Raw genomic sequence first — 22687 nt, 5'->3', positions numbered from 1 at the left:
TTCAAATTTTGTTTTTCCATGTTTTCTTTATTTTCCTAATATAGGCCTCATCTTGTACCTATTAAACACTTTGAATCTTCTCTTTTTATTGAAATATTGTTGCTTTAGTTGTGTTAGGGTAAGATCAAATTTTTCAAATTTTTCATCGTTATATATCTTTGTGTTGTCTCTGAAGTTGAGTTTCTAGGGTGTCAGTCATTAGGATATATATATCAAGGTTGTCTATAAATTACAAGGGTCAGGTAATCCATAAGGATTTTTTGCCAAAGCATTTGGCAAGTTTTTCAATGTTGTGCTATCTGGAAGGGTCTCGGAATTAGTATCAAACTCAGTGTTTTCAGGCTTGTTAGTCTTGAAGCATATGGTGCCAGAAGGTGACTGTATTTTTGAGTTATATTGAAAGGAAGTTTAGTCCAGTTTTGATTCAACTACATTTTTTTAACATTGTTTTTCCTCATCTTTCTCTTTCCCAGTTATTCTTAACATTTCCAACACCTTTTTAGGTTTGACAGTCTGGAGTCTTATCTTGTGATTTTTAATATATTCCAGTTGATACATATTTTACAGATTTCCACTCCACACTTCCCTAAAACATTGTGACCATCCTAAAAGAGGGTCTGTGACCAACATTTTCTCTCAAACCTGTTCTTTTGACATTGCATCTTTCCCAGTTACCATAAAAGTTCATTTTGTTAGCATTGATTGTTTTTACTCCATTCCACTCATATTCTGTTAAATGTTTTGGGGCGTCTCCTTCAGATTCTGCAATTGATGTTGATCGTCTTGTGCTATTGGAAGGGTTTATCAAACCTTTTTCAGTTTTCAGATCTTGAAAAGACTGGAAGTTTTTTATACTTTTAGGGAAACATTAGTGTAACTCAAGGTTTTTTTAGGGTTTTTCAATTTTCTTATCTGGAAAGGTCAAACCTTTTTCTGAACATTTTGGTTATCCCAGTGCCTGAAGGATTTTTAGTGTACTTCAATTTGACATTCCTGTTCTTGTCTCAATTTGAATGTAGTATCAATTTTTCATCAGGTTTTCAGGTTAGTCCCAAACATCAGCTCAAATGGTCATTTTAATGTACAGTAGCTTCTGTTTTAGTGGTTTTCCATCTAATTGTTGTTTGGCAGACTATCAAATGTAGTATCTTTTTTCCTCAGGTTTTCATTTTAGGGTTAATCTCTAGTAATTGCTTGGTACTGAGGAAGAAGTTTTTAGTGTCTTTCAAGGTTTTTTATTTGATTTTTTTGGGCAAACCAAATGAACAATTATCAGTTATGCTGAAGCACTTTTCTCCAGTATTTTCATGTTCAAATTATCTAATTCCTGAGGAATGATTCTTAATCTTAAATATTTTTACGTTTGCCTTTCTATGTTGATGTTTGGAAGGATTTTTTTAGTTCAAGGTATTTTGTGAGGGTTTGGGCAATTTGAACATTGTGTCAACATTTTTTCCACTATTCTGGTCCTAGCCTTGTATCAAAGCTTAAGCTTTTCATTTATTGTGGTAGCTCGACAGTGATTGGGTTTTTTCTGCATCTAGCAAAAATTATTTAATATTCATGATTATTTTGTAGGGTTTAATGGCAATCCTGAACATTGTTAATTATCAGGTCTTAATTCATTATTGGTACCTCTGTTTGTCAACTTTTCCAGTTATCTTCATTCATTTGCCATTAGTTTTATGAGAATAATGCTCTGAGGGTTTCTCTTCCCATCATTATTTTGTTTCTGGAAGGGTCTCTGAAGTCTAGTATCAAAATACTTTCCTCATTTCACCTTGTCCATTTTTTGTATCATGAATATTTTCTGTCCTTTTGTAGTGTTTTTTGCTGATTTGGTGCCTCCAGATCTCATTTGCCCTTTCCACCTGCCTCAACACCATTCTCATCTCTGAAAGTGTGTCATCTATTTTTCCCTGCCTGTCCATTTGACAGGACTTAGTCTGAAGCCCTCTGCCTTCAGTTACCATTGACGTCTTAATTTTTAGTGTCGTCTTTCATTTGCTTATTTTTAGTTTGGGGCAATCCTTTGAACATTGTTTAGTCTCTTGTCAGAAGCTAGTATCAAACCTTTTCCTCAGTGTGCCATGTCTCTGAAGATGCTGATAGGTGTTGAAGTTAAGTGCCTCTTGTTTAATGTTTTCAATCTGAACATTTTTTGTTTGGAAGGGTGTGAATTATCAAGGCCTCCTGTGTCCATCCTGTGAAAGAAGAATCTTCCTAATGTCATTGTTTGTGGATGAAAAAATCTACTCCTTTGGGGCAATCCATGAACATTGTTTTTTCAGGGCTTTCAATTCCATATTACTAAAGGTTATCATCATTACATTTAAACCATTCTTTTCAGTATTCGTATTGAGGTGGTCATTTTTTTTAGTGTAACAATCAAGGTATTTTTTCTGAGGTTTTGGGCAATTGGTTGAACATTGTGCTATCTCAGGGTCTCTGAATGTAGTATCAAACCTTTTTCTCAGGTTTTCAATTAGTCTTGAAATGTCCTTGAGGAAGGATTATTTAGCATAACAGTCAAGGTATTTTGTGAGGTTTTGGGCAATCCATTTGAACACCAATATAATCTTTGCTCTTCAGTCCCTAGTATCAAACCTTTTTCAGGTTTTCAGTTGTCTTGAAGCATCTGCCTGAGGAAGGATTTTTTTAGTGACTTTTGAAAGGTAGTTTTTTGGGTTTTTGACCCTCCAGTGGAACATTGTAATCATTCTGGAAGGGGTCAGAATGTAGTATCAAACTTTCTTTTCCTCAGGTTTTCAAGTGTTAGTCTTGAAGCATGAGACCATCAGAATTTATCTTTTCTTCTGCTAATTTCCATCATCCTATTTTTAGTAGGGATTTTTTTGGGGTTCCTTGAACATTGTGCTATTTGGAAGGGTCTTGAATATAATACATGATTCAAACCTTTTTTTAATTCAGGTTTTCATAGTTAGTCTTGAAGCAGTTCTTTTGCCTGAGGAGGAAGATTATTTTAGTGTAACGTCAAGGTATTTTGTCCTTCTGTCAACATTGTATTTTTTGTGAGGGTTTTTATTGTGCAATTTCTTGAACATTGCAAGGATTTTCTCTGTGTGTATTTTTTGGGGTTTTTGTCAACTTTTCCTTTTACTTTTAAACATATCAAACCTTTCCTCAGGTTTTCAGTGTTAGTCTTGAAGCATGAATTGTACAGCCTTTCCCATTGATCTTTGAAGTGTCACTGTAAAAGGTATTTGTCCAGGGTTTTTCAATCCATGAACATTGTGCCCTGAAGGTAGAGAATGTAGATAACCTTCAAACTCTTATTCTCACTTAGTTTTCTGTGTTAGTCTTGAAGCATCGTAAGAACACAGGAAGGACCCTATTTTTAGTGTATTTTCCTAAACTACCCATTTTTCATTTCTTTTTACCCTTTATACACTAACTTTTTGTGCACAGTATCTGGAAGTGGTCTTGTTGGAATCTTGTATCAAACCTTTTCCTGTTGGTTTTCAGGTTAGTCTTGAAGCATGTTCTTGAGGAAGATTTTTTTGGTGTAACGTCAAGGTATTTTTGAATTTTTGGGCAATCCATGAACATTGTGCTATCTGGAAGGGTCTTGAATGTAGTATCAAATCTTTTGCCTGATTCAGGTTTTCATGAAAAGTCTTGAAGCACTCTGCCTGAAGATGTTTTTTAGTGCTGTCTCATCAAGGTATTTTGTGAGGTTTGGGGCAATCCATGAACATTGTGCACTTCTCTGAAGGGTCTGCAAGAATGTAGTACTCAATTTCTTTTCCTCAGTTTTTTTCATGTTAGTCATTGAAGTCAGTCATGCTACAGTTATGAGGAAGGTAGGAAGGGTGTTTGCTTTTCAGCCATGTTTTTTGTGAGGGTTTGGGCAATCCATGAACATTAATTTGGACTGACTTTCTGGAAGGGTCTCAGAATCAGTTGATTATTCAATTCATGTTTTCCTCAGGAAGAGAGGTTAGTCTTGATAATAACAAAATGTATTGCCTGAGGAAGGATTTTTTTAGTGTATTTGTCAACATTTTGAATTTTGTGAGGTTTTGGGCAATCCATGAACATTGTGCTATCTGGAAGGGTCTTGGGAATGTAGTATCAAACCTTTTCCTCAGGTTTTCAGTACCAGTTAGTCTTGAAGCAGTTGCCTGAGGAAGGATTTTTTAGTGTAACGTCAAGGTATTTTGTGAGGGTTTGGGCAATCCATGAACATTGTGCTATCTGGAAGGGGTTGAATGATTGATTTTTCTCAGGTTTTCAGGTTAGTCTCTGAAGCATTCCTGAGGAAGGATTTTTAGTGTAACTGTCAAGGTATTTTTTTGTGATTTTTGGACCTTCAATCCATGAACATTGTGCTATTCTTGGAAGGGTCTCTTGAATGTAGTCATCAAACCTGAAACATTTCCTCAGGTTTTCAGTGTTAGTCTTGAAGCATCGTGCCTGAGGAAGGATTTTTTAGTTTTGGTGTCAAGGTATTTTGTGAGGGTTTGGGTTCAATCCATGAACATTGTGCTATCTGGAAGGGTCTCAGAATGTAGTATCAAACCTTTTCCTCAGGTTTTCAGGTTAGTCTTGAAGCATCGTGTGCTGAGGAGGAAGGATTCATTTTTTTTAGTGTTGTCAAGGTATTTTGTGAGGGTTTGGGGCAATCCATGAACATTGTGCTATCTGGAAGGGTCTCAGAATGTAGTATCAAACCTTTTCCTCAGGTTTTCAGTGTTAGTCTTGAAGCATCGTGCCTGAGGAAGGATTTTTTTAGTGTAACGTCAAGGTATTTTGTGAGGGTTTGGGGCAATCCATGAACATTGTGCTATCTGGAAGGGTCTTGAATGTAGTATCAAACCTTTTCCTCAGGTTTTCAGTGTTAGTCTTGAAGCATCGTGCCTGAGGAAATTTCCAGTTAGTGTTACAGTCAATTTTTATTTTGTGAGGGTTTGGGCAATCCATGAACATTGTGCTTTCTTGGAAGGGTCTCATTGAATGTAGTATCAAACCTTTTCCTCAGGTTTTCAGGTTAGTCTTGAAGCATCGTGCCTGAGGAAGGATTTTTTAGTGTAACGTCAAGGTATTTTGTGAGGGTTTTGGGCAATCCATGAATGAACATTTGCTATCTGGAAGGGTCTCAGAATGTAGTATCAAACCTTTTCCTCAGGTTTTCAGGTTAGTCTTGAAGCATCGTGCCTGAGGAAGATTTTTTTTTAGTGTAACGTCAAGGTATTTTGTGACAGGGTTTTGGGGCAATCCATGAACATTTGTGCTATTTGGAAGGGTCTCAGAATGTAGTATCAAACCTTTTCCTCAGGTTTTCAGGTTAGTCTTGAAGCATCGTGCCTGAGGAAGGAGGTTTTTTTTTTAGTGTCTTTTCAATCCTATTATTTTGTGAGGGTTTTGGGCAATCCATGAACATTTGTGCTTCTGTTTGGAAGGGTCTCAGAGCATGTAGTATCAAACCTTTTCCTCAGGTTTTACTGTGCAGTTTAGTTGAATTAATCTTGTTTGAAGCATCGTGCCTGAGGAAGGATTTTTTTTTTAGTGTAACGTCAAGGTATTTTGTGAGGGTTTTGGGCAATCCATGAACATTGTGCTATTTGGAAGGGTCTCAGAATGTAGTATCAAACCTTTTCCTCAGGTTTTCAGGTTAGTCTTGAAGCATCGTGCCTGAGGAAGGATTTTTTAGTGTAACGTCAAGGTATTTTGTGAGGGTTTGGGGCAATCCATGAACATTGTGCTATTTGGAAGGGTCTCAGAATGTAGTATCAAACCTTTTCCTCAGGTTTTCAGTGTAGTCTTGAAGCATCGTGCCTGAGGAAGGATTTTTTAGTGTAACGTCAAGGTATTTTGTGAGGGTTTGGGGCAATCCATGAACATTGTGCTATCTGGAAGGGTCTCAGAATTTTTAGTATCAAACCTTTTCCTCAGGTTTTCAGTGTTAGTCTTGAAGCATCGTTTTCCATGAACATTTGCTTTTTTTAGTGTAACTTCAAGGTATTTGTCTGTATTTTTTTTGAGGGTTTTGGGCAATCCATGAACATTGTGCTATCTGGAAGGGTCTCAGAATGTAGTATCAAACCTTTTCCTCAGGTTTTCAGTGTAGTCTTGAAGCATCGTGCCTGAGGAAGGGTTTTTTAGTGTAACGTCAAGGTATTTTGTGAGGGTTTTGGGCAATCCATGAACATTGTGCTATCTGGAAGGGTCTCGGAATGTAGTATCAAACCTTTTCCTCAGGTTTTCAGTGTAGTCTTGAAGCATCGTGCCTGAGGAAGGATTTTTTAGTGTAACTTCAAGGTATTTTGTGAGGGTTTGGGGCAATCCATGAACATTGTGCTATCTGGAAGGGTCTCAGAATGTAGTATCAAACCTTTTCCTCAGGTTTTCAGGTTAGTCTTGAAGCATCGTGCCTGAGGAAGGATTTTTTAGTGTAACGTCAAGGTATTTTGTGAGGGTTTGGGGCAATCCATGAACATTGTGCTATCTGGAAGGGTCTCAGAATGTAGTATCAAACCTTTTCCTCAGGTTTTCAGGTTAGTCTTGAAGCATCAGTGCCTGAGGAAGGATTTTTTTAGTGTAACGTCAAGGTATTTTGTGAGGGTTTGGGGCAATCCATGAACAACATTGTGCTATCTGGAAGGGTCTCAGAATGTAGTATCAAACCTTTTCCTCAGGTTTTTGTTAGTCTTGAAGCATCGTGCCTGAGGAAAGGATTTTTAGTGTAACGTCAAGGTCAAGGTATTTTGTGAGGGTCAGGGGGGCAATCCATGAACATTGTGCTATTTGGAAGGGTCTCAGAATGTAGTATCAAACCTTTTCCTCAGGTTTTTTCAGGTTAGTCTTGAAGCATCGTGCCTGAGGAAGGATTTTTAGTGTAACGTCAAGGTATTTTGTGAGGGTTTGGGGCAATCCATGAACATTGTGCTATCTGGAAGGGTCTGGAATGTAGTATCAAACCTTTTCCTCAGGTTTTTCAGTTAGTCTTGAAGCATCGTGCCTGAGGAGGAAGGATTTTTTTAGTGTAACGTCAAAGGTATTTTTGTGAGGGTTTTGGGCAATCCATGAACATTGTGCTATCTGGAAGGGTCTCAGAATGTAGTATCAAACCTTTTCCTCAGGTTTTCAGTGTTAGTCTTGAAGCATCGTGCCTGAGGAAGATTTTTTTTAGTGTAACGTCAAGGTATTTTGTGAGGGTTTGGGGCAATCCATGAACATTGTGCTATCTGGAAGGGTCTCAGAATGTAGTATCAAACCTTTTCCTCAGGTTTTCAGGTTAGTCTTGAAGCATCGTGCCTGAGGAAGGATTTTTTTAGTGTAACGTCAAGGTATTTTGTGAGGGTTTGGGGCAATCCATGAACATTGTGCTATCTGGAAGGGTCTCAGAATGTAGTATCAAACCTTTTCCTCAGGTTTTCAGGTTAGTCTTGAAGCATCGTGCCTGAGGAAGGATTTTTTTTTAGTGTAACGTCAAGGTATTTTGTGAGGGTTTGGGGCAATCCATGAACATTGTGCTATCTGGAAGGGTCTCAGAATGTAGTATCAAACCTTTTCCTCAGGTTTTCAGGTTAGTCTTGAAGCATCGTGCCTGAGGAAGGATTTTTTTAGTGTAACGTCAAGGTATTTTGTGAGGGTTTGGGCAATCCATGATTGTGCTATCTGGAAGGGTCTTGGAATGTAGTATCAAACCTTTTCCTCAGGTTTTCAGGTTAGTCTTGAAGCATCGTGCCTGAGGAAGGATTTTTTTTAGTGTAACGTCAAGGTATTTTGTGAGGGTTTGGGGCAATCCATGAACATTGTGCTATCTGGAAGGGTCTCGGAATGTAGTATCAAACCTTTTCCTCAGGTTTTCAGGTTAGTCTTGAAGCATCGTGCCTGAGGAAGGATTTTTTTAGTGTAACGTCAAGGTATTTTGTGAGGGTTTGGGGCAATCCATGAACATTGTGCTATCTGGAAGGGTCTCGGAATGTAGTATCAAACCTTTTCCTCAGGTTTTCAGGTTAGTCTTGAAGCATCGTGCCTGAGGAAGGATTTTTTTAGTGTAACGTCAAGGTATTTTGTGAGGGTTTGGGGCAATCCATGAACATTGTGCTATCTGGAAGGGTCTCGGAATGTAGTATCAAACCTTTTCCTCAGGTTTTCAGGTTAGTCTTGAAGCATCGTGCCTGAGGAAGGATTTTTAGTGTAACGTCAAGGTATTTTGTGAGGGTTTGGGGCAATCCATGAACATTGTGCTATTTGGAAGGGTCTCAGAATGTAGTATCAAACCTTTTCCTCAGGTTTTCAGGTTAGTCTTGAAGCATCGTGCCTGAGGAAGGATTTTTAGTGTAACGTCAAGGTATTTTGTGAGGGTTTGGGGCAATCCATGAACATTGTGCTATCTGGAAGGGTCTCAGAATGTAGTATCAAACCTTTTCCTCAGGTTTTCAGGTTAGTCTTGAAGCATCGTGCCTGAGGAAGGATTTTTTAGTGTAACGTCAAGGTATTTTGTGAGGGTTTGGGGCAATCCATGAACATTGTGCTATTGGAAGGGTCTGGAATGTAGTATCAAACCTTTTCCTCAGGTTTTCAGGTTAGTCTTGAAGCATCGTGCCTGAGGAAGGATTTTTTAGTGTAACGTCAAGGTATTTTGTGGGGTTGGGGGGGCAATCCATGAACATTGTGCTATCTGGAAGGGTCTGGAATGTAGTATCAAACCTTTTCCTCAGGTTTTCAGGTTAGTCTTGAAGCATCGTGCCTGAGGAAGGATTTTTTAGTGTAACGTCAAGGTATTTTGTGAGGGTTTGGGGCAATCCATGAACATTGTGCTATCTGGAAGGGTCTGGAATGTAGTATCAAACCTTTTCCTCAGGTTTTCAGGTTAGTCTTGAAGCATCGTGCCTGAGGAAGGATTTTTTTAGTGTAACGTCAAGGTATTTTGTGAGGGTTTGGGGCAATCCATGAACATTGTGCTATCTGGAAGGGTCTTGGAATGTAGTATCAAACCTTTTCCTCAGGTTTTCAGGTTAGTCTTGAAGCATCGTGCCTGAGGAAGGATTTTTTAGTGTAACGTCAAGGTATTTTGTGAGGGTTTGGGGCAATCCATGAACATTGTGCTATTTGGAAGGGTCTCGGAATGTAGTATCAAACCTTTTCCTCAGGTTTTCAGGTTAGTCTTGAAGCATCGTGCCTGAGGAAGGATTTTTTTAGTGTAACGTCAAGGTATTTTGTGAGGGTTTGGGGCAATCCATGAACATTGTGCTATCTGGAAGGGTCTTGGAATGTAGTATCAAACCTTTTCCTCAGGTTTTCAGGTTAGTCTTGAAGCATCGTGCCTGAGGAAGGATTTTTAGTGTAACGTCAAGGTATTTTGTGAGGGTTTGGGGCAATCCATGAACATTGTGCTATCTGGAAGGGTCTTGGAATGTAGTATCAAACCTTTTCCTCAGGTTTTCAGGTTAGTCTTGAAGCATCGTGCCTGAGGAAGGATTTTTTTAGTGTAACGTCAAGGTATTTTGTGAGGGTTTGGGGCAATCCATGAACATTGTGCTATCTGGAAGGGTCTTGGAATGTAGTATCAAACCTTTTCCTCAGGTTTTCAGGTTAGTCTTGAAGCATCGTGCCTGAGGAAGGATTTTTAGTGTAACGTCAAGGTATTTTGTGAGGGTTTGGGGCAATCCATGAACATTGTGCTATCTGGAAGGGTCTTGGAATGTAGTATCAAACCTTTTCCTCAGGTTTTCAGGTTAGTCTTGAAGCATCGTGCCTGAGGAAGGATTTTTAGTGTAACGTCAAGGTATTTTGTGAGGGTTTGGGGCAATCCATGAACATTGTGCTATCTGGAAGGGTCTCGGAATGTAGTATCAAACCTTTTCCTCAGGTTTTCAGGTTAGTCTTGAAGCATCGTGCCTGAGGAAGGATTTTTTTAGTGTAACGTCAAGGTATTTTGTGAGGGTTTGGGGCAATCCATGAACATTGTGCTATCTGGAAGGGTCTTGGAATGTAGTATCAAACCTTTTCCTCAGGTTTTCAGGTTAGTCTTGAAGCATCGTGCCTGAGGAAGGATTTTTTTAGTGTAACGTCAAGGTATTTTGTGAGGGTTTGGGGCAATCCATGAACATTGTGCTATCTGGAAGGGTCTCGGAATGTAGTATCAAACCTTTTCCTCAGGTTTTCAGGTTAGTCTTGAAGCATCGTGCCTGAGGAAGGATTTTTTTAGTGTAACGTCAAGGTATTTTGTGAGGGTTTGGGGCAATCCATGAACATTGTGCTATCTGGAAGGGTCTTGGAATGTAGTATCAAACCTTTTCCTCAGGTTTTCAGGTTAGTCTTGAAGCATCGTGCCTGAGGAAGGATTTTTTAGTGTAACGTCAAGGTATTTTGTGAGGGTTTGGGGCAATCCATGAACATTGTGCTATCTGGAAGGGTCTCGGAATGTAGTATCAAACCTTTTCCTCAGGTTTTCAGGTTAGTCTTGAAGCATCGTGCCTGAGGAAGGATTTTTTTTAGTGTAACGTCAAGGTATTTTGTGAGGGTTTGGGGCAATCCATGAACATTGTGCTATCTGGAAGGGTCTGGAATGTAGTATCAAACCTTTTCCTCAGGTTTTCAGGTTAGTCTTGAAGCATCGTGCCTGAGGAAGGATTTTTAGTGTAACGTCAAGGTATTTTGTGAGGGTTTGGGGCAATCCATGAACATTGTGCTATCTGGAAGGGTCTCGAATGTAGTATCAAACCTTTTCCTCAGGTTTTCAGGTTAGTCTTGAAGCATCGTGCCTGAGGAAGGATTTTTAGTGTAACGTCAAGGTATTTTGTGAGGGTTTGGGGCAATCCATGAACATTGTGCTATCTGGAAGGGTCTCGGAATGTAGTATCAAACCTTTTCCTCAGGTTTTCAGGTTAGTCTTGAAGCATCGTGCCTGAGGAAGGATTTTTTTTAGTGTAACGTCAAGGTATTTTGTGAGGGTTTGGGGCAATCCATGAACATTGTGCTATCTGGAAGGGTCTCGAATGTAGTATCAAACCTTTTCCTCAGGTTTTCAGGTTAGTCTTGAAGCATCGTGCCTGAGGAGGAAGGATTTTTAGTGTAACGTCAAGGTATTTTGTGAGGGTTTGGGGCAATCCATGAACATTGTGCTATCTGGAAGGGTCTCGGAATGTAGTATCAAACCTTTTCCTCAGGTTTTCAGGTTAGTCTTGAAGCATCGTGCCTGAGGAAGGATTTTTAGTGTAACGTCAAGGTATTTTTGAGGGTTTGGGGCAATCCATGAACATTGTGCTATCTGGAAGGGTCTCGGAATGTAGTATCAAACCTTTTCCTCAGGTTTTCAGGTTAGTCTTGAAGCATCGTGCCTGAGGAAGGATTTTTTAGTGTAACGTCAAGGTATTTTGTGAGGGTTTGGGGCAATCCATGAACATTGTGCTGTCTGGAAGGGTCTCGGAGGGTAGAATCAAACATTTTCCTTAGGTTTTTAGGTTAGTCTTGAAGCATCGTGCCTGATTAAGGATTTTTTAGTGTAATGTCAAGGTATTTTGTGAGGGTTTGGGGCAATCCATGAACATTGTGCTATCTGGAAGGGTCTCGGAATGTAGTATCAAACCTTTTCCTCAGGTTTTCAGGTTAGTCTTGAAGCATCGTGCCTGAGGAAGGATTTTTTAGTGTAACGTCAAGGTATTTTGTGAGGGTTTGGGGCAATCCATGAACATTGTGCTATCTGGAAGGGTCTCGGAATGTAGTATCAAACCTTTTCCTCAGGTTTTCAGGTTAGTCTTGAAGCATCGTGCCTGAGGAAGGATTTTTTAGTGTAACGTCAAGGTATTTTGTGAGGGTTTGGGGCAATCCATGAACATTGTGCTATCTGGAAGGGTCTCGGAATGTAGTATCAAACCTTTTCCTCAGGTTTTCAGGTTAGTCTTGAAGCATCGTGCCTGAGGAAGGATTTTTTAGTGTAACGTCAAGGTATTTTGTGAGGGTTTGGGGCAATCCATGAACATTGTGCTATCTGGAAGGGTCTGGAATGTAGTATCAAACCTTTTCCTCAGGTTTTCAGGTTAGTCTTGAAGCATCGTGCCTGAGGAAGGATTTTTTTAGTGTAACGTCAAGGTATTTTGTGAGGGTTTGGGGCAATCCATGAACATTGTGCTATCTGGAAGGGTCTCGGAATGTAGTATCAAACCTTTTCCTCAGGTTTTCAGGTTAGTCTTGAAGCATCGTGCCTGAGGAAGGATTTTTTTAGTGTAACGTCAAGGTATTTTGTGAGGGTTTGGGGCAATCCATGAACATTGTGCTATCTGGAAGGGTCTGGAATGTAGTATCAAACCTTTTCCTCAGGTTTTCAGGTTAGTCTTGAAGCATCGTGCCTGAGGAAGGATTTTTAGTGTAACGTCAAGGTATTTTGTGAGGGTTTGGCGCAATCCATGAACATTGTGCTATCTGGAAGGGTCTGGAATGTAGTATCAAACCTTTTCCTCAGGTTTTCAGTGTAGTCTTGAAGCATCGTGCCTGAGGAAGGATTTTTTAGTGTAACGTCAAGGTATTTTGTGAGGGTTTGGGGCAATCCATGAACATTGTGCTATCTGGAAGGGTCTCGGAATGTAGTATCAAACCTTTTCCTCAGGTTTTCAGGTTAGTCTTGAAGCATCGTGCCTGAGGAAGGATTTTTTTTAGTGTAACGTCAAGGTATTTTGTGAGGGTTTGGGGCAATCCATGAACATTGTGCTATCTGGAAGGGTCTCGGAATGTAGTATCAAACCTTTTCCTCAGGTTTTCAGGTTAGTCTTGAAGCATCGTGCCTGAGGAAGGATTTTTTTAGTGTAACGTCAAGGTATTTTGTGAGGGTTTGGGGCAATCCATGAACATTGTGCTATCTGGAAGGGTCTTGGAATGTAGTATCAAACCTTTTCCTCAGGTTTTCAGGTTAGTCTTGAAGCATCGTGCCTGAGGAAGGATTTTTTAGTGTAACGTCAAGGTATTTTGTGAGGGTTTGGGGCAATCCATGAACATTGTGCTATCTGGAAGGGTCTCGGAATGTAGTATCAAACCTTTTCCTCAGGTTTTCAGGTTAGTCTTGAAGCATCGTGCCTGAGGAAGGATTTTTAGTGTAACGTCAAGGTATTTTGTGAGGGTTTGGGGCAATCCATGAACATTGTGCTATCTATTGGAAGGGTCTCGGAATGTAGTATCAAACCTTTTCCTCAGGTTTTCAGGTTAGTCTTGAAGCATCGTGCCTGAGGAAGGATTTTTTTAGTGTAACGTCAAGGTATTTTGTGAGGGTTTGGGGCAATCCATGAACATTGTGCTATCTGGAAGGGTCTCGGAATGTAGTATCAAACCTTTTCCTCAGGTTTTCAGGTTAGTCTTGAAGCATCGTGCCTGAGGAAGGATTTTTTTAGTGTAACGTCAAGGTATTTTGTGAGGGTTTGGGGCAATCCATGAACATTGTGCTATCTGGAAGGGTCTCGGAATGTAGTATCAAACCTTTTCCTCAGGTTTTCAGGTTAGTCTTGAAGCATCGTGCCTGAGGAAGGATTTTTTTAGTGTAACGTCAAGGTATTTTGTGAGGGTTTGGGGCAATCCATGAACATTGTGCTATCTGGAAGGGTCTCGGAATGTAGTATCAAACCTTTTCCTCAGGTTTTCAGGTTAGTCTTGAAGCATCGTGCCTGAGGAAGGATTTTTTTAGTGTAACGTCAAGGTATTTTGTGAGGGTTTGGGGCAATCCATGAACATTGTGCTATCTGGAAGGGTCTTGGAATGTAGTATCAAACCTTTTCCTCAGGTTTTCAGGTTAGTCTTGAAGCATCGTGCCTGAGGAAGGATTTTTTTAGTGTAACGTCAAGGTATTTTGTGAGGGTTTGGGGCAATCCATGAACATTGTGCTATCTGGAAGGGTCTGGAATGTAGTATCAAACCTTTTCCTCAGGTTTTCAGGTTAGTCTTGAAGCATCGTGCCTGAGGAAGATTTTTTTAGTGTAACGTCAAGGTATTTTGTGAGGGTTTGGGGCAATCCATGAACATTGTGCTATCTGGAAGGGTCTCGGAATGTAGTATCAAACCTTTTCCTCAGGTTTTCAGGTTAGTCTTGAAGCATCGTGCCTGAGGAAGGATTTTTTAGTGTAACGTCAAGGTATTTTGTGAGGGTTTGGGGCAATCCATGAACATTTTGCTATCTGGAAGGGTCTCGGAATGTAGTATCAAACTTTTTTCCTCAGGTTTTCAGGTTAGTCTTGAAGCATCGTGCCTGAGGAAGGATTTTTTTAGTGTAACGTCAAGGTATTTTGTGAGGGTTTGGGGCAATCCATGAACATTGTGCTATCTGGAAGGGTCTCGGAATGTAGTATCAAACCTTTTCCTCAGGTTTTCAGGTTAGTCTTGAAGCATCGTGCCTGAGGAAGGATTTTTTTAGTGTAACGTCAAGGTATTTTGTGAGGGTTTGGGGCAATCCATGAACATTGTGCTATCTGGAAGGGTCTCAGAATGTAGTATCAAACCTTTTCCTCAGGTTTTCAGGTTAGTCTTGAAGCATCGTGCCTGAGGAAGGATTTTTTTAGTGTAACGTCAAGGTATTTTGTGAGGGTTTGGGGCAATCCATGAACATTGTGCTATCTGGAAGGGTCTCGGAATGTAGTATCAAACCTTTTCCTCAGGTTTTCAGGTTAGTCTTGAAGCATCGTGCCTGAGGAAGGATTTTTTTAGTGTAACGTCAAGGTATTTTGTGAGGGTTTGGGGCAATCCATGAACATTGTGCTATCTGGAAGGGTCTCTCGAATGTAGTATCAAACCTTTTCCTCAGGTTTTCAGGTTAGTCTTGAAGCATCGTGCCTGAGGAAGGATTTTTAGTGTAACGTCAAGGTATTTTGTGAGGGTTTGGGGCAATCCATGAACATTGTGCTATCTGGAAGGGTCTCGGAATGTAGTATCAAACCTTTTCCTCAGGTTTTCAGGTTAGTCTTGAAGCATCGTGCCTGAGGAAGGATTTTTTTAGTGTAACGTCAAGGTATTTTGTGAGGGTTTGGGGCAATCCATGAACATTGTGCTATCTGGAAGGGTCTCGGAATGTAGTATCAAACCTTTTCCTCAGGTTTTCAGGTTAGTCTTGAAGCATCGTGCCTGAGGAAGGATTTTTTTAGTGTAACGTCAAGGTATTTTGTGAGGGTTTGGGGCAATCCATGAACATTGTGCTATCTGGAAGGGTCTTGGAATGTAGTATCAAACCTTTTCCTCAGGTTTTCAGGTTAGTCTTGAAGCATCGTGCCTGAGGAAGGATTTTTTTTTAGTGTAACGTCAAGGTATTTTGTGAGGGTTTGGGGCAATCCATGAACATTGTGCTATCTGGAAGGGTCTCAGAATGTAGTATCAAACCTTTTCCTCAGGTTTTCAGGTTAGTCTTGAAGCATCGTGCCTGAGGAAGGATTTTTTGTGTAACGTCAAGGTATTTTGTGAGGGTTTGGGGCAATCCATGAACATTGTGCTATCTGGAAGGGTCTCAGAATGTAGTATCAAACCTTTTCCTCAGGTTTTCAGGTTAGTCTTGAAGCATCGTGCCTGAGGAAGGATTTTTAGTGTAACGTCAAGGTATTTTGTGAGGGTTTGGGGCAATCCATGAACATTGTGCTATTTGGAAGGGTCTCAGAATGTAGTATGAAACCTTTTCCTCAGGTTTTCAGGTTAGTCTTGAAGCATCATGAATGAGGAAGGATTTTTTAGTGTAACGTCAAGGTATTTTGTGAGGGTTTGGGGCAATCCATGAACATTGTGCTATCTGGAAGGGTCTCGGAATGTAGTATCAAACCTTTTCCTCAGGTTTTCAGGTTAGTCTTGAAGCATCGTGCCTGAGGAGGATTTTTTTTTAGTGTAACGTCAAGGTATTTTGTGAGGGTTTGGGGCAATCCATGAACATTGTGCTATTTGGAAGGGTCTCAGAATGTAGTATCAAACCTTTTCCTCAGGTTTTCAGGTTAGTCTTGAAGCATCGTGCCTGAGGAAGGATTTTTTTTAGTGTAACGTCAAGGTATTTTGTGAGGGTTTGGGGCAATCCATGAACATTGTGCTATTTGGAAGGGTCTCAGAATGTAGTATCAAACCTTTTCCTCAGGTTTTCAGGTTAGTCTTGAAGCATCGTGCCTGAGGAAGGATTTTTTAGTGTAACGTCAAGGTATTTTGTGAGGGTTTGGGGCAATCCATGAACATTGTGCTATCTGGAAGGGTCTCGGAATGTAGTATCAAACCTTTTCCTCAGGTTTTCAGGTTAGTCTTGAAGCATCGTGCCTGAGGAAGGATTTTTTTAGTGTAACGTCAAGGTATTTTGTGAGGGTTTGGGGCAATCCATGAACATTGTGCTATCTGGAAGGGTCTCAGAATGTAGTATCAAACCTTTTCCTCAGGTTTTCAGGTTAGTCTTGAAGCATCGTGCCTGAGGAAGGATTTTTTTAGTGTAACGTCAAGGTATTTTGTGAGGGTTTGGGGCAATCCATGAACATTGTGCTATCTGGAAGGGTCTCGGAATGTAGTATCAAACCTTTTCCTCAGGTTTTCAGGTTAGTCTTGAAGCATCGTGCCTGAGGAAGGATTTTTTTAGTGTAACGTCAAGGTATTTTGTGAGGGTTTGGGGCAATCCATGAACATTGTGCTATCTGGAAGGGTCTCGGAATGTAGTATCAAACCTTTTCCTCAGGTTTTCAGGTTAGTCTTGAAGCATCGTGCCTGAGGAAGGATTTTTAGTGTAACGTCAAGGTATTTTGTGAGGGTTTGGGGCAATCCATGAACATTGTGCTATCTGGAAGGGTCTTGGAATGTAGTATCAAACCTTTTCCTCAGGTTTTCAGGTTAGTCTTGAAGCATCGTGCCTGAGGAAGGATTTTTAGTGTAACGTCAAGGTATTTTGTGAGGGTTTGGGGCAATCCATGAACATTGTGCTATCTGGAAGGGTCTGGAATGTAGTATCAAACCTTTTCCTCAGGTTTTCAGGTTAGTCTTGAAGCATCGTGCCTGAGGAAGGATTTTTTTAGTGTAACGTCAAGGTATTTTTTGAGAGGGTTTGGGGCAATCCATGAACATTGTGCTATCTGGAAGGGTCTTGGAATGTAGTATCAAACCTTTTCCTCAGGTTTTCAGGTTAGTCTTGAAGCATCGTGCCTGAGGAAGGATTTTTTTAGTGTAACGTCAAGGTATTTTGTGAGGGTTTGGGGCAATCCATGAACATTGTGCTATCTGGAAGGGTCTCGGAATGTAGTATCAAACCTTTTCCTCAGGTTTTCAGGTTAGTCTTGAAGCATCGTGCCTGAGGAAGGATTTTTAGTGTAACGTCAAGGTATTTTGTGAGGGTTTGGGGCAATCCATGAACATTGTGCTATCTGGAAGGGTCTTGGAATGTAGTATCAAACCTTTTCCTCAGGTTTTCAGGTTAGTCTTGAAGCATCGTGCCTGAGGAAGGATTTTTTTAGTGTAACGTCAAGGTATTTTGTGAGGGTTTGGGGCAATCCATGAACATTGTGCTATCTGGAAGGGTCTGGAATGTAGTATCAAACCTTTTCCTCAGGTTTTCAGGTTAGTCTTGAAGCATCGTGCCTGAGGAAGGATTTTTTTTAGTGTAACGTCAAGGTATTTTGTGAGGGTTTGGGGCAATCCATGAACATTGTGCTATCTGGAAGGGTCTCGGAATGTAGTATCAAACCTTTTCCTCAGGTTTTCAGGTTAGTCTTGAAGCATCGTGCCTGAGGAAGGATTTTTAGTGTAACGTCAAGGTATTTTGTGAGGGTTTGGGGCAATCCATGAACATTGTGCTATCTGGAAGGGTCTCGGAATGTAGTATCAAACCTTTTCCTCAGGTTTTCAGGTTAGTCTTGAAGCATCGTGCCTGAGGAAGGATTTTTAGTGTAACGTCAAGGTATTTTGTGAGGGTTTGGGGCAATCCATGAACATTGTGCTATCTGGAAGGGTCTCAGAATGTAGTATCAAACCTTTTCCTCAGGTTTTCAGGTTAGTCTTGAAGCATCGTGCCTGAGGAAGGATTTTTTAGTGTAACGTCAAGGTATTTTGTGAGGGTTTGGGGCAATCCATGAACATTGTGCTATCTGGAAGGGTCTCAGAATGTAGTATCAAACCTTTTCCTCAGGTTTTCAGGTTAGTCTTGAAGCATCGTGCCTGAGGAAGGATTTTTAGTGTAACGTCAAGGTATTTTGTGAGGGTTTGGGGCAATCCATGAACATTGTGCTATCTGGAAGGGTCTCGGAATGTAGTATCAAACCTTTTCCTCAGGTTTTCAGTGTAGTCTTGAAGCATCGTGCCTGAGGAAGGATTTTTTTAGTGTAACGTCAAGGTATTTTGTGAGGGTTTGGGGCAATCCATGAACATTGTGCTATCTGGAAGGGTCTCGGAATGTAGTATCAAACCTTTTCCTCAGGTTTTCAGGTTAGTCTTGAAGCATCGTGCCTGAGGAAGGATTTTTTTAGTGTAACGTCAAGGTATTTTGTGAGGGTTTGGGGCAATCCATGAACATTGTGCTATCTGGAAGGGTCTTGGAATGTAGTATCAAACCTTTTCCTCAGGTTTTCAGGTTAGTCTTGAAGCATCGTGCCTGAGGAAGGATTTTTTAGTGTAACGTCAAGGTATTTTGTGAGGGTTTGGGGCAATCCATGAACATTGTGCTATCTGGAAGGGTCTCAGAATGTAGTATCAAACCTTTTCCTCAGGTTTTCAGGTTAGTCTTGAAGCATCGTGCCTGAGGAAGGATTTTTTTAGTGTAACGTCAAGGTATTTTGTGAGGGTTTGGGGCAATCCATGAACATTGTGCTATCTGGAAGGGTCTCAGAATGTAGTATCAAACCTTTTCCTCAGGTTTTCAGGTTAGTCTTGAAGCATCGTGCCTGAGGAAGGATTTTTAGTGTAACGTCAAGGTATTTTGTGAGGGTTTGGGGCAATCCATGAACATTGTGCTATCTGGAAGGGTCTGGAATGTAGTATCAAACCTTTTCCTCAGGTTTTCAGGTTAGTCTTGAAGCATCGTGCCTGAGGAAGGATTTTTTAGTGTAACGTCAAGGTATTTTGTGAGGGTTTGGGGCAATCCATGAACATTGTGCTATCTGGAAGGGTCTCGGAATGTAGTATCAAACCTTTTCCTCAGGTTTTCAGGTTAGTCTTGAAGCATCGTGCCTGAGAAAGGTTTTTTTAGTGTAACGTCAAGGTATTTTGTGAGGGTTTGGGGCAATCCATGAACATTGTGCTATCTGGAAGGGTCTTGGAATGTAGTATCAAACCTTTTCCTCAGGTTTTCAGGTTAGTCTTGAAGCATCGTGCCTGAGGAAGGATTTTTTAGTGTAACGTCAAGGTATTTTGTGAGGGTTTTGGGCAATCCATGAACATTGTGCTATCTGGAAGGGTCTCGGAATGTAGTATCAAACCTTTTCCTCAGGTTTTCAGGTTAGTCTTGAAGCATCGTGCCTGAGGAAGGATTTTTAGTGTAACGTCAAGGTATTTTGTGAGGGTTTGGGGCAATCCATGAACATTGTGCTATCTGGAAGGGTCTCGGAATGTAGTATCAAACCTTTTCCTCAGGTTTTCAGGTTAGTCTTGAAGCATCGTGCCTGAGGAAGGATTTTTTAGTGTAACGTCAAGGTATTTTGTGAGGGTTTGGGGCAATCCATGAACATTGTGCTATTTGGAAGGGTCTCAGAATGTAGTATCAAACCTTTTCCTCAGGTTTTCAGGTTAGTCTTGAAGCATCGTGCCTGAGGAAGGATTTTTTTAGTGTAACGTCAAGGTATTTTGTGAGGGTTTGGGGCAATCCATGAACATTGTGCTATCTGGAAGGGTCTCGGAATGTAGTATCAAACCTTTTCCTCAGGTTTTCAGGTTAGTCTTGAAGCATCGTGCCTGAGGAAGGATTTTTTAGTGTAACGTCAAGGTATTTTGTGAGGGTTTGGGGCAATCCATGAACATTGTGCTATCTGGAAGGGTCTCAGAATGTAGTATCAAACCTTTTCCTCAGGTTTTCAGGTTAGTCTTGAAGCATCGTGCCTGAGGAAGGATTTTTAGTGTAACGTCAAGGTATTTTTTGTGAGGGTTTGGGGCAATCCATGAACATTGTGCTATCTGGAAGGGTCTCGGAATGTAGTATCAAACCTTTTCCTCAGGTTTTCAGGTTAGTCTTGAAGCATCGTGCCTGAGGAAGGATTTTTAGTGTAACGTCAAGGTATTTTGTGAGGGTTTGGGGCAATCCATGAACATTGTGCTATTTGGAAGGGTCTCAGAATGTAGTATCAGGTTTTTTCCTCAGGTTTTCAGGTTAGTCTTGAAGCATCATGCCTGATTCTACCTTTTAATCTCTCTTTTTAAATTTCTCAGCTTGTATGTCCAGTAAATTTCCCAATAAGTTGCATATGAAATAGCATATTCCATCAAATTTTGCTGCTTCTTTCCCAAATTTTCTTTCCCAAGATTCCTTCTCTCTCCATCAAATTTCTCTGTATACCTTGTCTCTCTCTAAATTTCTCTTGTATGTCTAAATTTCCCAATAAAGTTCTCTCTCTCTCTATCTCCATCAAATTTTCTCTCTCTCTCTCTCTCTCTCTCTTTTTCAACAGCTCTTTTTGCTCATTTTTGAAAACTGTTTCCAGGACACTAATATTCATTTATAGACAATTAGTTGTTCCTTTTGATTGAACATGAATCTTCCATTCACTGAGTGCTTGACAAGGGCTCTCTCTCTCTCTCTCTCTCTCTCTCTCTCTCTCTCTCTCTCTCTCTCTCTCTCTCTCTCTCTCTCTCTCTCTCTCTCTCTCTCTCTCTCTGGTCTTTTTCAAAGACACTTTGAACTGTCCTGTATATATACAGAAATATTGCTGTATTCTTGTTTTTTCATATGTACCTTGACTTTAAAATTAGTCTCTCTCTCTCTCTCTCTCTCTCTCTCTCTCTCTCTCTCTCTCTCTCTCTCTCTCTCTCTCTCTCTCTCTCTCTCTCTCTCTCTCTTTTTATTGAACTTCATTGTCCATTAGGACAGAAGTATATAGAGTTGCTTTTCCTATTGATATATCTGTAATTTGTATATTTATTTTATTTGAAGGTCAGTTTTTTTCTCTCTCTCTCTCCTTATTGAAATGTTGTAATAATGGTTTTTATTTTCAGTGTAATGACACTTTAGTAGTTGTCCTTATTGAATTGTTGTAGTAATGTTATTTAATCTATATTTACAGATTGATCCTGATGTTGCAACCCAGAGAGAGAGAGAGCAAAAGAGGAACCCAGGTGATATCAAGAGAACGAGGAGAGGCAAGAGGATCGCCGGTAACCTTCAAAACCTAAATAAGATGCCGGTAATCCAGGGCAGTTAAAAAAAAACCTTTTCTGGACGCCTCAACTTATACACTCAAATTTAATCAAATTTTAGAATTTTTAATTTTTTTTTTTTTTTTTTTTTTTTTTGTGGCCCTGGACCTGGCTGGGCAGGATCTGGCACTGGACCTGGCTGGGCAGGATCTGGCACTGGACCTGGCTGGGCAGGATCTGGCACTGGACCTGGCTGGGCAGGATCTGGCACTGGACCTGGCTGGGGTTGAGGGGAATGTGGTTTGGGGTCTGGAATGGGCCCTCTAAATTTGACATTGTAATGCTACTCTTATGTAAGGTTCTTTTTGAATGGGTTCTACCCATAAGGTTCTTTTTTTGTAATGCTACCCTTATGTAAGGTTCTTTTTTTGTAATGCTACCCTTATGTAAGGTTCTTTTTTTGTAATGCTACTCTTATTTGTAAAGGTTCTTTTTTTGTAATGCTACTCTTATTTGTAAAGGTTCTTTTTTTGTAATGCTACTCTTATTTGTAAAGGTTCTTTTTTTGTAATGCTACTCTTATTTGTAAAGGTTTTTTTTGTAATGCTACTCTTAGGTTCTAATTTTTGTAAGCTTGTAAAGGTTTTTTTTTAATGCTACTCTTATTGTAATGCTACTCTTATTGTAAAGGTTCTTTTTAAATAAACTATCAAGTATTCATAATTATTTAATTATCCTGATGAATTGAATGGTGGAATTCTGATAATTATCAACTGAATGGTAATTCAATGAGGTATTGAATGACAAGCAAACTGCATTTGAGTGTTTTATTTAACCAAAGGTCACACAGTCATCATAGTTCATATACAGAGAATACTGGCTGCCCAAGACAGCACCAGCAGAGAGACATGTTACTCCTGTGACAGCTCACTAGAGACTGATGGGGGCTCCCTGAGTTCACCTTCTATATATACCCTGGATGGACAAGTTGCCATGAGTTGCCTGTTAGGATGAACTCCTCTCAATGAATTTTTGGAGATAGTGCAAATTTTGATTTTGGTGGAAGTGGGCCAAGAAGGCAGGTGGTGCAGTGGGTAGGGAGGTTGGAAGGTCCTTATGAACTCCTCCACAACTGGCCAGGGATGAGATCCCCAGCCTCAATACCTCCTGGAAAGAGAGAGACATTAATACTTTCTGCTGAGTAATAGTACTTCCATATACACTAGCTACTGGCTATTACTGCTTGCTAATGCTACACTAGAAGAGAATGCTGGATGAACTAAAGGCAACTAGTAATTCTGCTTACTAATGCTGTGAATACTAGCTGAACTGAAAGCTGCTACTGATACTGGTTACTGCTTAGTAATGCTACACTTGTAGATGAGTTACTAGGTAAGGCAAGTTACTGTTTGCTGGTCAGTCATGCTATGCTAATGAACTGTACAAGATAGTGAAGACAAAG

The 22687-nt window shown here is 40.3% G+C and overlaps 2 long non-coding RNA genes across 8 annotated transcripts in view; one reads left to right on the top strand and one right to left on the bottom strand.

Moving 5' to 3' along the window:
• Positions 1-22687, top strand: part of LOC136838088 (uncharacterized) — a 174848-nt gene that overhangs the window by 64607 nt on the left and 87554 nt on the right. For all 7 annotated transcript variants that reach the window (XR_010852853.1, XR_010852857.1, XR_010852855.1 and 4 more), the window contains one exon: positions 21613-21816. This is a non-coding gene — a long non-coding RNA (uncharacterized lncRNA). The remainder of the gene's footprint in view (positions 1-21612; positions 21817-22687) is intronic.
• Positions 1-22687, bottom strand: part of LOC136838087 (uncharacterized) — a 147327-nt gene that overhangs the window by 108911 nt on the left and 15729 nt on the right. The gene's annotated exons all lie outside the window — the stretch shown is intronic.

Source organism: Macrobrachium rosenbergii, unplaced genomic scaffold (assembly GCF_040412425.1).
Source record: "Macrobrachium rosenbergii isolate ZJJX-2024 unplaced genomic scaffold, ASM4041242v1 13917, whole genome shotgun sequence".
NCBI classification, from domain to species: Eukaryota; Metazoa; Arthropoda; class Malacostraca; order Decapoda; family Palaemonidae; genus Macrobrachium; species Macrobrachium rosenbergii.
Note: the sequence above shows the minus strand (reverse complement) of the source record. Positions and strands in the feature narration are given on the sequence as shown.